Consider the following 12,498-nt stretch of genomic DNA (forward strand, 5'->3'; position numbering starts at 1 on the left):
GCTCATGAATAGGCAGAGGCCCTGTATTCATTACACTGGTCCTAAACGCCCCTGTCATAAGACATGTCACTGGGGTACTGCGTTAGGCTTGAAGATTCTGAATAGACAGCAACGTCCCTTACCCCCGACGCCCGTTTAGTCTGACTACAGGTATACACGTTCAGACGGCTCATCCAATTGAGCGACTCGGTTGGGTGACGTATTAACATTCCAAAATGGTCTAAACTTTCTTAAGCATAATAGAATACATGGTGAACCATATTCGAGAGACGTGATGTGCTTCAATGCTTTCGTTAATGATTGGTAAAAGATAGTTAGGCCCTTAAAAGAGTTCAACCATAAAGAACACCATGGCCAAGTCAAGTCTGACTTCCATGAACACGTTCGGTTATCCTAACGGTCCAATCCTTTATGTGTCTAAACAAACAGTTCCTTAATTAACTAAGAATCCCTCAAGCGGGGTGCAATGCTTGAGACCGTGTTATGGTGCAGTGTACTGGTCAACACTAACCATGTTCCATGGCCTTACTTAACAGAGGTACAGCTTACAACAACCGCTGTGCTTCAGCGTGCACGTACGAAGTTTATATGCTTGGCGACTACGCTAGCATGGTCTGGGACCGACAATGTACTAGGGGTCTAGTCAGATGTTTCACTACTAAAGAGTCCTCAGTTGGAATCCAAAGCTCGATAGACTTACTACAACCGGTGTGCCTCGATCGATCTTATGTTGTATCCGATAGACTTCTCTTACCAAGGGGTGACACAGATAGTGTACTCTGAATCGGGGTTCGCGACTTCCCAATAACAGAGCCTATAACTACGTTCTATTAGTTGGAAAAGCGATTGAGTTTAAAGCATAATCGGAAAGCATTTCAACAGCATACACAAACCATAATATTATTTCGGCATTATAACTGCTTACATTATAGCATACACTAAAGATAACTACTCGCTAATCATGGAAATAATATCATAAAACATTATATAAGATAAAGGATAGAAGTACCAGTAGATTAAACGAGTTCCGAATACAAAAGTGACAACTTCAAGACTCCAGACCGCTCCTAATACAATCTTCAGCGTTCGCCTCCGGGTACTTAATTTCCTGCTCGGAGGTGAGAAGGCCTTGAAAGTATGACTAATATTGTACAAGAGAGAGAAAGAAGTGATTTGAAGTGTGTGTTGGAATGAATGACAAAGACCCTTTAAATAGACTTGAAAATTGCCAAATACGCCTGGCAAGCCGTTTGGCAGGCCGTTTGGCAGGCCGTATGGCAGGCCGTATTTGGCAGGCCGTATGCAAGGCAGGCCGTTTGGTGGCTCGTGTGGTGGCACATATATGGCAGGCCATTTCCATACTAGCAGGCCGTATGGCAGGCCGTATGGCTTGCTGGTCAGCCTGAATTCCCTGGATCGTAACTTGATTTCTTGTCTTTCACCGTTTTGGCTCTAGAATCTTCGTTTTAGCTCCGATTCTCTTGATTCTTTTTGCACCGCCTTCGTAATTACTTATTCTTCAATTCTAACCAACGAAGTGGGTATTTTGCCGACAAAGTTCGAATCTTTCTTTTTTGGGCCTTAATACCGGGTTGAAAACTTGACTTTTTAACCGATATCATTAATCCAGTTCTGATTCTTGATATTTTCTTGGCTATAGTATCCTTCATTCTTCTTTTTCATCTGCCACCAGAAAAGGTTATTTTCTTCTACTATTACCTTGGGGTTATAGTGTTTTTCATTCTCCCGTGTCTTTATATTGCTATACGCATTGATATACATTGTTTGTAATTTCGGGATTTTTATCGGGCTTTTTATTCTCCATTATATTTCGGAGATTCATGCTTTCGTTTTCTCTTCCCGACCTTAAGTCAAGCAGATAATGGTCCAGAATTCGTAGCTATGCATTTCGGAATGAACATAGTCAATGTTCTAAGAAAGAAATTGTAATGGTACGATCTTGATTTGTCAAATTACCAGAATATCCGAAAAAGACCGAATCATCAATAAAAATATTTTCTTGATATTTTTAGAGATTATATAGAATGAAAGAGTTATGTAACATGGTTCATGATGAGGGTATGATCTGTGAACCTTTATCACGTTCCATTAGAAACTCAGCTTGACTTACTGTAATATAATCACGTTGATCAAGTGTTATTATATTATACTAACTCATGCTTCAATTCCTAACACTAATTCAAAAACATCCATTTTTCAAAATTTTCAGAATTTAGAAACTAAAATAGTTTCTTTTATGATGTAACACAGATAGTGCCAAGAGATAAATAATTTCGGATGATAATAGTTATGAAGATATCTTCAGAAATATCGAAGATATTTATGATGAAAGATATGATAATATCTTAGAATTTCTAATATCGAAGGATGATGAAGAAGATTTGTTCGTAACGGATTTTGAGTCAGGAGTAAGGTATTCGTTAATGACTTCAGCAGATACTGAATCATTTGTATTCTTTGAAGGCAGGTTTAGTCTTTGTGATTTGTCCACAGCCTCCTTCATGGTCTGCTCAATCCGTTTTCCAGTTCCAAACCTTCTCTTTTTCTCAGCTTTACCACCATACTATTCTTTATCATCAAACTTTTGACTGTTAGGGTCGTTTACAGTTTTTGCTGCTTCATCAGCATTTTTCCAAAATTCGAAGAACTAGTTTCGCAGTTTGGGGTGTTTTTTAGAAACTTCACATTTGAAGTAAGTAAGTCTAGGAGATGGACATTGTATATATATAACCATTGATGTAGAAACGCTGTGAGATTCAAAATACTGATTGCTGATTCCCGATAATTGGTACGGCAATTCTCGTTACAAGACGCGGATGAGTATATGATAGGGTTTCTATGAGTATAAGGATTTTTTGGAAGGTCAAGGATCAATGAAGTTGTTGGTAAATTTACTGCTAATGTGGTGGAACATGAAAGATTCCCCGGTAACAAGAACGTATATGTCAAGGTTATAATAAGGTTAATCTGAAAAGTCGAAGTTGAATGGTTGGAAGTGTGATAAAACTGGATACTTTGAAAAGGGATTGCAAGATTATTTTCGGTAATAACAATGCTAAAGGATCTTTCACAGTTTTGAAGTCAAAGTATAGCTTTGAAAGATGTAGAGATCTAAGAATGATGTCACCAGTTCAGAGTTATGACTTGGATTTTAATTCGTCAATATCAGAATATGTAATTGAATTTGTATGAAATGATTGTGTATCATTGTGAAGATAGTGAGTATAGTTAATGATTTTTTTGAATCAAAATTGAAGAATGTACAGTGTAACATATCAATTGCGAACTTAAATATTTTCCCGGGTATTACCTACCCGTTAAAGATTTCACAAGTAATATTTTGTACAAAAGAATTTTTTCATTACAGTCTTTATGAAAATATATGTATGTATATTTTTCTTCAGATGTAATACAGATTTTAATGAGTTAATATCATATTAAACTCATTTGATTTTTGGCTTGAATTAGAAATAAATAATCTCTAAAATATTGGAGATTACATAATCTTAGCGGAGTATTTCAGTAATGAAATCAATACTTCATTATTTATTCTTATTGATATTCCTCGGTGATGGATGTTGGTGCTCGTGGAATTTTTGTGAACCTTACAAGACGCAGATGATGTTTTCTGGAAAGTTTTGAGTACATCGAAAATGAAAATGTAAAATCAATTATGTAATTGAATAATATACTTGGTTTATTAGGAAATGGAATTCATTGAGTTGAAACAGAGATTGTAGTTAACGATGGTTAAGTCGTTAACGAAAGATGTACATTATAGCATATTAGTAATATGAATTAACCAAGTAATATCTACCCTTTTTCAATTCATACACAATAGCTTAGTACGAAAAGATTTATGATGGTTTCAAAATTTATATATATAAGATATACATATAAATTCTTTAGAGGAATTGAGTTAATGATTCATAATTCATTAATACAATATAATCGTTGTTGATTCGTAATGTTGTCCACAGTGATTCTTGAACTGGCGGAGCTTGTGATGTAATAGATGATGCTGGTGCTGACGATGCTGACAGAATTGTTGATGTTGTGATATAACAAGTCTAGCTTGTAAATCATACACCATTCTGATCAGGGTTTCTACTCTATCTGATTTATGGTTAAGGCTAGAATAGATAATCTCTAAACTTTAGAAATTACATAATCCCCGTAGAATGTTTCTCCGACGAAGTTATGAATCCATACTTCATCATTTGTTGCTGTTGGTACTCCTTGGTAACTATGGTGCGTATGATGTTGATGTCCGAGGTACAAATTGTAATGTTGAGGCGTGTGATGGGGATGTTGTTGGTGGTGGTGGTACTGGTTATGCTGCTGGTGCTGCTGCTGGTGTTTGTAACCTTTGCACCATATTCTCCAAAGCCACTACTCGAGCGAGAAGCTCGTTAACTTCTTCTATTATACCGGGATGATCGGTGGTTCGGACGACCGGATAAATAAGATTTAGAATATGGGATAGTATATAATCGTGACGAGATACTCTGGAGATGAGAGCGAAAATAGTATTACGAATAGGTTCGCCAGTAAGTGCTTCAGGTTCTTCGCCAAGAGGGGAATGTGGTGGATGGAAGGGATCACCTTCTTCTTGTCTCCAATGATTTAGTAGACTACGAACCCATCCCCAATTCATCCACAATAGATGATGGCTAATTGGTTGATCCATTCCGGTTACGCTGCTTTAGGAGCTAGAGTGGAATTCCATATCGGAATAGCTGTCGGAATCTAAGGAATTTAAACTAGATACAGGATCCATTTTGTGTAATCAAAGAAAAGATTTTTGGAATGAAATAGATTATAGGACTAATTTGGTACTCCTCAATGCATAGTTTACATATGTATTTATAATACCAGAATCCCATAAGTTACGGAGGATTTTACGGAAGATGTCAGGTAAAGTTTACTGTAATAGATATGCCAAGATATGAATTTTGTTTATACGCTATCTATGTAATCAATGCAGTAAGACGCGTTTAGACTTAAGATGATAGACATGTAATTTCTGACAAGAAATGATAAGCAAAACTTTTGACATGCAGACACAGTCGAAGTCCAGACTTACTAATACATCCTAATAACTATCAGCTAGACACACTCATGCAAGACCTGGTTCGCTAGGACCAACGCTCTGATACCAATTGTGACGATCGCTCCAAATTCATATGGACGAATACGTCATTCATCGATTTCATTGCGAGGTATTTGACCTCTATATGATACGTTTTATAAACATTGCATTCTTTTGAAAAGGTATACCATAAATGAATATTTAAATCCAAGGTTTTCGACATCTAATGATTTCTACATATAGACAATCACCGTAAATAATAGTTTACAATAATACATCCGTTGACAATGCAGTCAAAATAGATACATGATGATGGTTTTGTGAATGCAACGTTTTATTGAATAAAGCATGTATGACTCCATGCACAAAGCTTGTCTAACATATAAGCAAACAGCGGAAGACTTCTAGGGAACTTAAGAATACACATGCTAACAAGTGTCAACACAAAGGTTAGTGAGTTCATAGTTTTAATGTTTCGCATAATCTGTATATAAAGGTGGATCACAAGATTTCAGTTGTTTCATCCAGAAACGTTTATCAAAATATTCTACAAGATTGAGCACCCTGGTAACTAAACTTTAACGTTATAATAAGTACCCCTGTTTTAACATACATGCAACCAACATGTACAATACACGCTATCCAACGTGTACTAAACTCAAATAGCATATGTCTGTTTTATAGTTCAGGCTAGGGTTTCTATACCTGGAACAGACGGGGATGTCAAGCCCTATGGATCCATATACAACTACTCGCGCCCACCAGTTCTTATAACCGGCAGTTACTAGTTACCAAAGCTAAGGGATTTTCGGTTCAAACTCAGTGTAGAATTTAGTATGTACTTGTATCCATTGCGTTTAAAATAAAGTGCATGTATTCTCAGCCCAAAAATATAGATTGCAAAAGCAATTAAAAAGGGAGCAAATGAAACTCACCTTAGCAGCACATAAAGTCGTTCACCGAAATGTGATCGAAACTCGGAATACCAAATAATCGTAGATCTCAACCTAGAGAACATTTGTTGGTCAATAAATGTCTATCAAGCTAGGTCAGGTCATAGTGTATCACAATCCTAATGCTCGAGATCGACATACAAAAGTTATCAAAAGTCATCTCAAAAAGTCAATCTGACTCAATACTATAGTTGAATGATTATGGCAATCAAAACATTTTAACATTTCACATAGTTTCCCAATACTTGTATAATCACATTATAGTGTTTATAAAGCTTTAAAAACATGATAAGACAGTCAACTTTGACAATTGTTTAACAAAACGAGACGTGCCTGAGGTGTGCGACGTGTACTCGTGTAGTACGAAATAGTATTATTTTTAATATGAAATACGGCGTAATATGATACAAGTATTATTTATTTATATAGATGGGATATACCTAAACCTTGCTACAACACTTATAGGCAGTGTACCTAATCGTAGAGTAGTGTAGTTTTTAGTAAGTCCGGTTCGTTCCACAGGGAGCTGGCTAAGTTTAACGCTATATTTTTCACAACTATATATAAGTAGTAGTATTATTAAAGGAGGTTTTTACCGTTTAATGATCGGTTTGTCGATTTTAAATAAAGCGTAAAGATAAATGACGATAATATAAATGACAGAATTTAAATTGCGATAAAGTAAATTGCGGTAATTAAAATGACAGTAAATAAAGGTACGATGAAATATGAAATAAAAGTATTATGCTTATTTAAACTTCCGTAATCATGATGTTTGACGTTTTGATTTTAATTAATTGTTACCCGGGTTAATTGTCCTTTGTCCTGGATTATTTGATACCTATTTGGTTTTTGTCCATAATAGTCCATCGGTCATAATTATAAAATGCTCATCAAATTAACCTTATTCTCGAAGTCAAATATTCCAACTAATTAGGGATTCGAACTGTAACAAGGTTTTAATACTTTGTTAATAATTACACCAGGTTATCGACTGCGTGTAATCCAAGGTTTTAATACTTTGTTAACAATTACACCAATTATCCTTGTTGTAATCCACCCCTGTTTTAATGAGATATGAATATTAATTTACCCACTTGATCAGAATGAATAATCAATTACCCAACCCGAATAATTAATTAAATGATCGTAAAAGATGTCGTATAAACATCACTAAATAGAACATAAATAATCATTTTAATAATTATTAGATTAACTAATTTGAAGATAGGTTCGACAGATTCTAATGAGTTGTCATTCGATTAGACAATACCCCCTATCTATTAATAATCAATAGTCCAATGTCCACAAGTGTCGGTCTTTTATCCAAACCTTAATTATGGTACAAAATCTAATAACCCAATCTTAATTTTTAGTCCAACATCACGATTACTTTGGCTTAAATAAGCATAATAATAACTTAGTTACGAGACATTAATTTAAAAAGGAAGAACATAGCTTACAGTGGTATTTAATCGCGTAGCGTTACCCGGACAGAATTTCGACTTAAAACCCGTAAAACATTCTTACAATAACCTTATTATTATTAACTTAAATTAAAATTAAAATTAAAATTAATAATATATATATTATATTGTTTACAGAAAGAAAGGAAATGAAAAAGAGGTGTTGAGCTCGTTCGAATTCGTGGCTTTTTATAGCATTTGGCCAGATTCTGATGCCCATGCGATCGCATGGATTTTGTGCCTCGCATGGCCGCCTGAGACAGCTCACATATTTTTGTTTTCTTATTTGCCGACGTTTTATTATATAATATATATATATATATATATATATAATTTTAAGAATTATTTATATATTATATTATATTCATGTGCATAGTTGACTTGTAATTTTAGCTCCGTTACGTCGCGCGTTGAAAGTTGGTTCATGTCCCGGTTCCGGATTTTCGAACGTCCTTGCGTACTATTTAATATCTTGTACTTTGCGTTTTGCAGCTCGTACTCTTGTCATTTTTGGACGTTTCTCATCAATAAATTGAACCACTTGGATTGTACTTTGTACTTTTTAGCTTTTTGGTCATTTGCGTCTTCAAATCGTCGTTTTCTTCTTTTGTCTTCGCAGTTATTTATTTAAACGAATATTACATAAAAATAGAACAATTACAACTAAAAGCTTTACATATTGGAAGGATATTGTGCCTAAATATATGTTCATTTGAAGCACTATCAAATATCCCCACACTTGAGCGTTGCTTGTCCTCAAGCAATACAGAACTTAAAATAAAATCACACTTCACTCGAATCACTTTTTTTTTTTATTCTCACACTTTATACATCAGTGATTTTGATACGGCGGTATAAACAATGGTAGTAATGATGTGGTTTACAGTCCCACATGACTATAAAAATTTAGATCCTTTAAGGAAATTGGATCTTTATGAAAACATTTGATCTTTTGAAAATCCATTCTAGCTTTTACCCTAGATAAGTTTTACGGAATAACCTTTCACCGGTGTTTGCAAAATATTTTTGTGGGTTGTGTGGGTTTCATATTTTAAAATTTTAGCTCAAAACTTGCGGTTTTGTGTCACCCACTTGCTAACCTTGCATTAGGAAAGCACACGTCCAGTATATTTGCTCCGTATATTACCTTTCGGTAAACTACCGTCCGGTTGTAAAGGAAAGCATTGAACAAGCATCTGTTAAGGCAATGTCTAATGACATGCAAATGTTCATGGTCTAAAATGTGTCGGATGCAATTACTATCCTTTGTAGGAGCAATAGTAAAGATCGCCCTATAATTTTTCGTCTGGAACAAGGTCCTGTCTTCGACCATGCTATGCAACCACCGTTCTTACGGTTGACACCCGAATTGGTTCAGGTGACCTAATGAATTTCGATGAAATCTTAGGATTTTACGTTCAATGGTAATGAACGCATTGAAAATGGGTTTTCAGAAAACAAATCGGTTTTAATTTGATCAAAATATTTTCTCGTTCAAGTTCGAGTTTAGATATCATTGAATTCCATGAGTTTGTAATTCTCAATCTTTAAAGTCAATCTCAAGGATTGAGTAATATCAGGCTTAAAAGCTGATTTTTAATCTTTTAAGGAGATTATCCTTTCTGGGGGTCTGATTCATTAGTCTTATCAAGCTAATTTGCACGGCGCCCTCCCCATTTTACGAGATAAATCCTTCTCATGGTTAGGATAAATCTGACAACTTGGCGACCCTGTTTGATGATGAGGTCCGTGGATTTCCTGCTAATTTTAGAGATGACTTTTCTAGATTTTTCGTCAACCTATAGCTGGTCTGGACGACAACTTCCTGACCTAAATCAAGAAGCGCGTATCTTTTTCGGAAGACTTTACTTCCTTTTAATGATGGATTTGATTCATCGTGCAGATCCATCTTTCTTTCAAATATATTACAGTAAATTAGGTAAAACTGATTAAAATCATCCAAAACAAAAGTACCTGTAATAATCTTGTACAAAATATATGTGATATGTGTTTTAAAGAACTTGGTAAATTCTTCCCACACTTAGCTTTTATTTATTTTTTTTTATTTGCCTTTTTATTCTCCTCTATTCCATTTTAAATGAATTCTAACGTTTTGGGTTGTTTCTCCATTTATGTTCTCTCTGAGGTAACAATAATTTCGATATTATCACCTAGTTTTATCGTTCATAAATATGTATAAACATGATTTTGAATTCATTTAGTTGAAAATTTTTCAAATTTTCACAAAATTTGGCAATTATACTAAGTGTAAACCCGAGAGAATTTATAACCCTTCCCCACACTTGAGATCATGCAATGCCCTCATTTGCATGAAATCAGACTATAATTATAAATTCATGAGGGTGATTAGTGTAGAAAAGTGATTAAAAATATCCAGTTTGTAATTACTAAGGTCGTCGAATGATAGATGGCGCGTCTCATCGTTCATTCCTTTTGTTGTAATTTCACATATGTTTTGCGTCTTATCGTCAAAATTAGTAGCTTTTTGCTGAACTTTAATGTCAGTCTTTGAAAATGCGCTGTTTTACCATGTTTTGTACATAAGATAGACTACAAACATATATATAATATATATATTTTTTTTTTATAAAAACTTTTATTTATTAAAATAATTTAAATAAATAATTTTTTTAAAATTTTGTTTCCTTTTACTTTAGGTAGTTTCGGTATGTTTACCTAGTTCGTCCCTCGACAAAATTTAAAATTTGTCGTTTTTAAAGCGATTGTTTTAAAAGCATAGATTTTTGGGGTTTTTTTTTATTTTTTGGTATACTTTAGATCAATAAAATTAAAAATAATGATAACAAAATTTTTCGCCCCGCCCTCGGGTAAAGCAATTTCGGTTCTATGATCTAGTCTTCAACTTACGATGAATTTTAGAAATCATTTTTTAAACTTAATGAAATAAAGTAATTTTTGTTTTTTAAAATCACACAAAAATTAAATTTAAAAATGCGTATTAATTTAATACAAAACCTACAAAACAAAAATTCAGAATGGGGGAAGAAAACTAGTTCTTTAGTGTCTGCTAGCGGAAAAGACCAATCGGATTCCATTCTCGGAACTACACTAGAACAGAACAACTAACTCTAGACAGCGTTTTCTTTTTAGAACATTTGAATCTTCCCACACTTAGGTAGCTGTGGTGTCGAAATTATGATTAACTTCATTGTCAATTTCTTTTGGACCATAATCAACTTGCATATCTGTGACTTTTGCTTTAAGCCATTGGTCGGATTCCTGTGTAATATCCACAAATTCAACTAGTTTTGCCTTTTCTTTAGGCGATAGATTGGATACTAACCGGTTACATAACGTAAAGTTCCCCTTGGTTCTAGCATCGCGAATCCGTTTAATAAGTTTCTTCATTGAACTATTAATAACGGAGTCATTTAATTTCATATCAACAACGGGGTTCTTTGTTATCAAGTCATCATTAGGTGTTACTTCATTTTTCCCACACTTAGGCGTTTTATTATTATTAAGCACTACCGTTGGAGTTGATAAAACAATGTGGTTCTTAACAATCATTTTTGTTGGTTCAACGGTTTTGGTTGGTGGAGATTTAGTCTTTTGAATCACAAAGGTGACCGATTTGTCACCATCACTAAGTGTCATTCTACCCTCTCGTATATCAAATAACGCCCTGGTGGATGCTAAGAATGGGCGACCTAAAATTAGAGGAATGTTTGAGTCCTCTTCTATGTCAATGACAATAAATTTGACTAAAAAGGTTAAATTACCCACTTGAACGGGTAGGTTGTCAGCAATTCCAACTGGGTGCCTAATGGTTTGATCAAAGAGTCGGACACTCATTTCTGTTGGACTTAACTCACCTACTCCTAATCCTCTTATATAATGAAAGAGGCATAACACTTATACTCGCACCTAAATCTGCTAGTGCATCATACATGACACAATCACTAAGTAGACAAGGAACAATAAATTCACCCGGATCACCCAACCTTGGTGGAAGTTTCGGTGGAACTGTCTTTACCGGGTTTATTTTTACGATTTTTGTTTCTTGTACTTTCTTATTCTTCTTCTTCTTTCCAGAGGTATCACAAACTTTATTACCTATTAATTGCTCATACTCAACTCCTTTTCTTGGAAACAGGATGGGTGGTCTGTATGTTGCCACCACTGGCTTTACATACTCGGGTAGTGGTGATGGTGTAACTTCTTCATTGTTACTCACATCGAAAACCTTCCCATCTTCTGGAGCTGGTTTTCAGAATTTGTTGACACCATATTAACATTCTCATTCCGACGATTTACTTCAGTATCATTCGGTAGTTTTCCTTGTTCCCTCTCACTCATCATGCTAGCAAGAGTGCCTACGTGTTTTTCTAGATTTAAAATGGAAGCTTGTTGAGTTCTTAATGACTGATCAAACCTCTCATTCGTTTGGGTTTGAGATGTAATAAATTGTGTTTGAGATTCCATTAACCTTGCCATCATTTCTTCTAGATTTGACTTTTTATCTTCGGTTTGTTGTGGTGGTTTATACAAGCCAGGTCTTTGTTGATTGAAAGTGTTGTTTTGAGTTGGTTGGTTATTCGAACCTTGTTGGTGTACAAGTTATTGTTGGGTCCATTTGGATTGTAAAGAATGTTTTGATTTTGATTGAAGTTTGGCCTTGGCGGTTGATAATTATTTTGATAATTATTTCCCGGCCTTTGGTTCATGTAGGAAACATTCTCACGTTGTTCCATCGTTTGCTCGATATGACAATCTTTCATTAAGTGAGGTCCACCGCATTGCTCACAACTGATTCGTATTGCGTGAATATCTTTAGTCATCTTTTCCATTCGTCTCTCGAAAGCATCTATTTTTGCGGAAACGGAATCAAAGTCATGGCTAGAATCGGCTCTAGCCGCTTTAGATGATCTAACGATATCTTTTTCTTGATGCCACTCATGTGAGTGGGAAGCAGTGTTATCAA

This window comes from Rutidosis leptorrhynchoides, chromosome 4 (genome assembly GCF_046630445.1).
Source record: "Rutidosis leptorrhynchoides isolate AG116_Rl617_1_P2 chromosome 4, CSIRO_AGI_Rlap_v1, whole genome shotgun sequence".
In the NCBI taxonomy this organism is placed as follows: domain Eukaryota; kingdom Viridiplantae; phylum Streptophyta; class Magnoliopsida; order Asterales; family Asteraceae; genus Rutidosis; species Rutidosis leptorrhynchoides.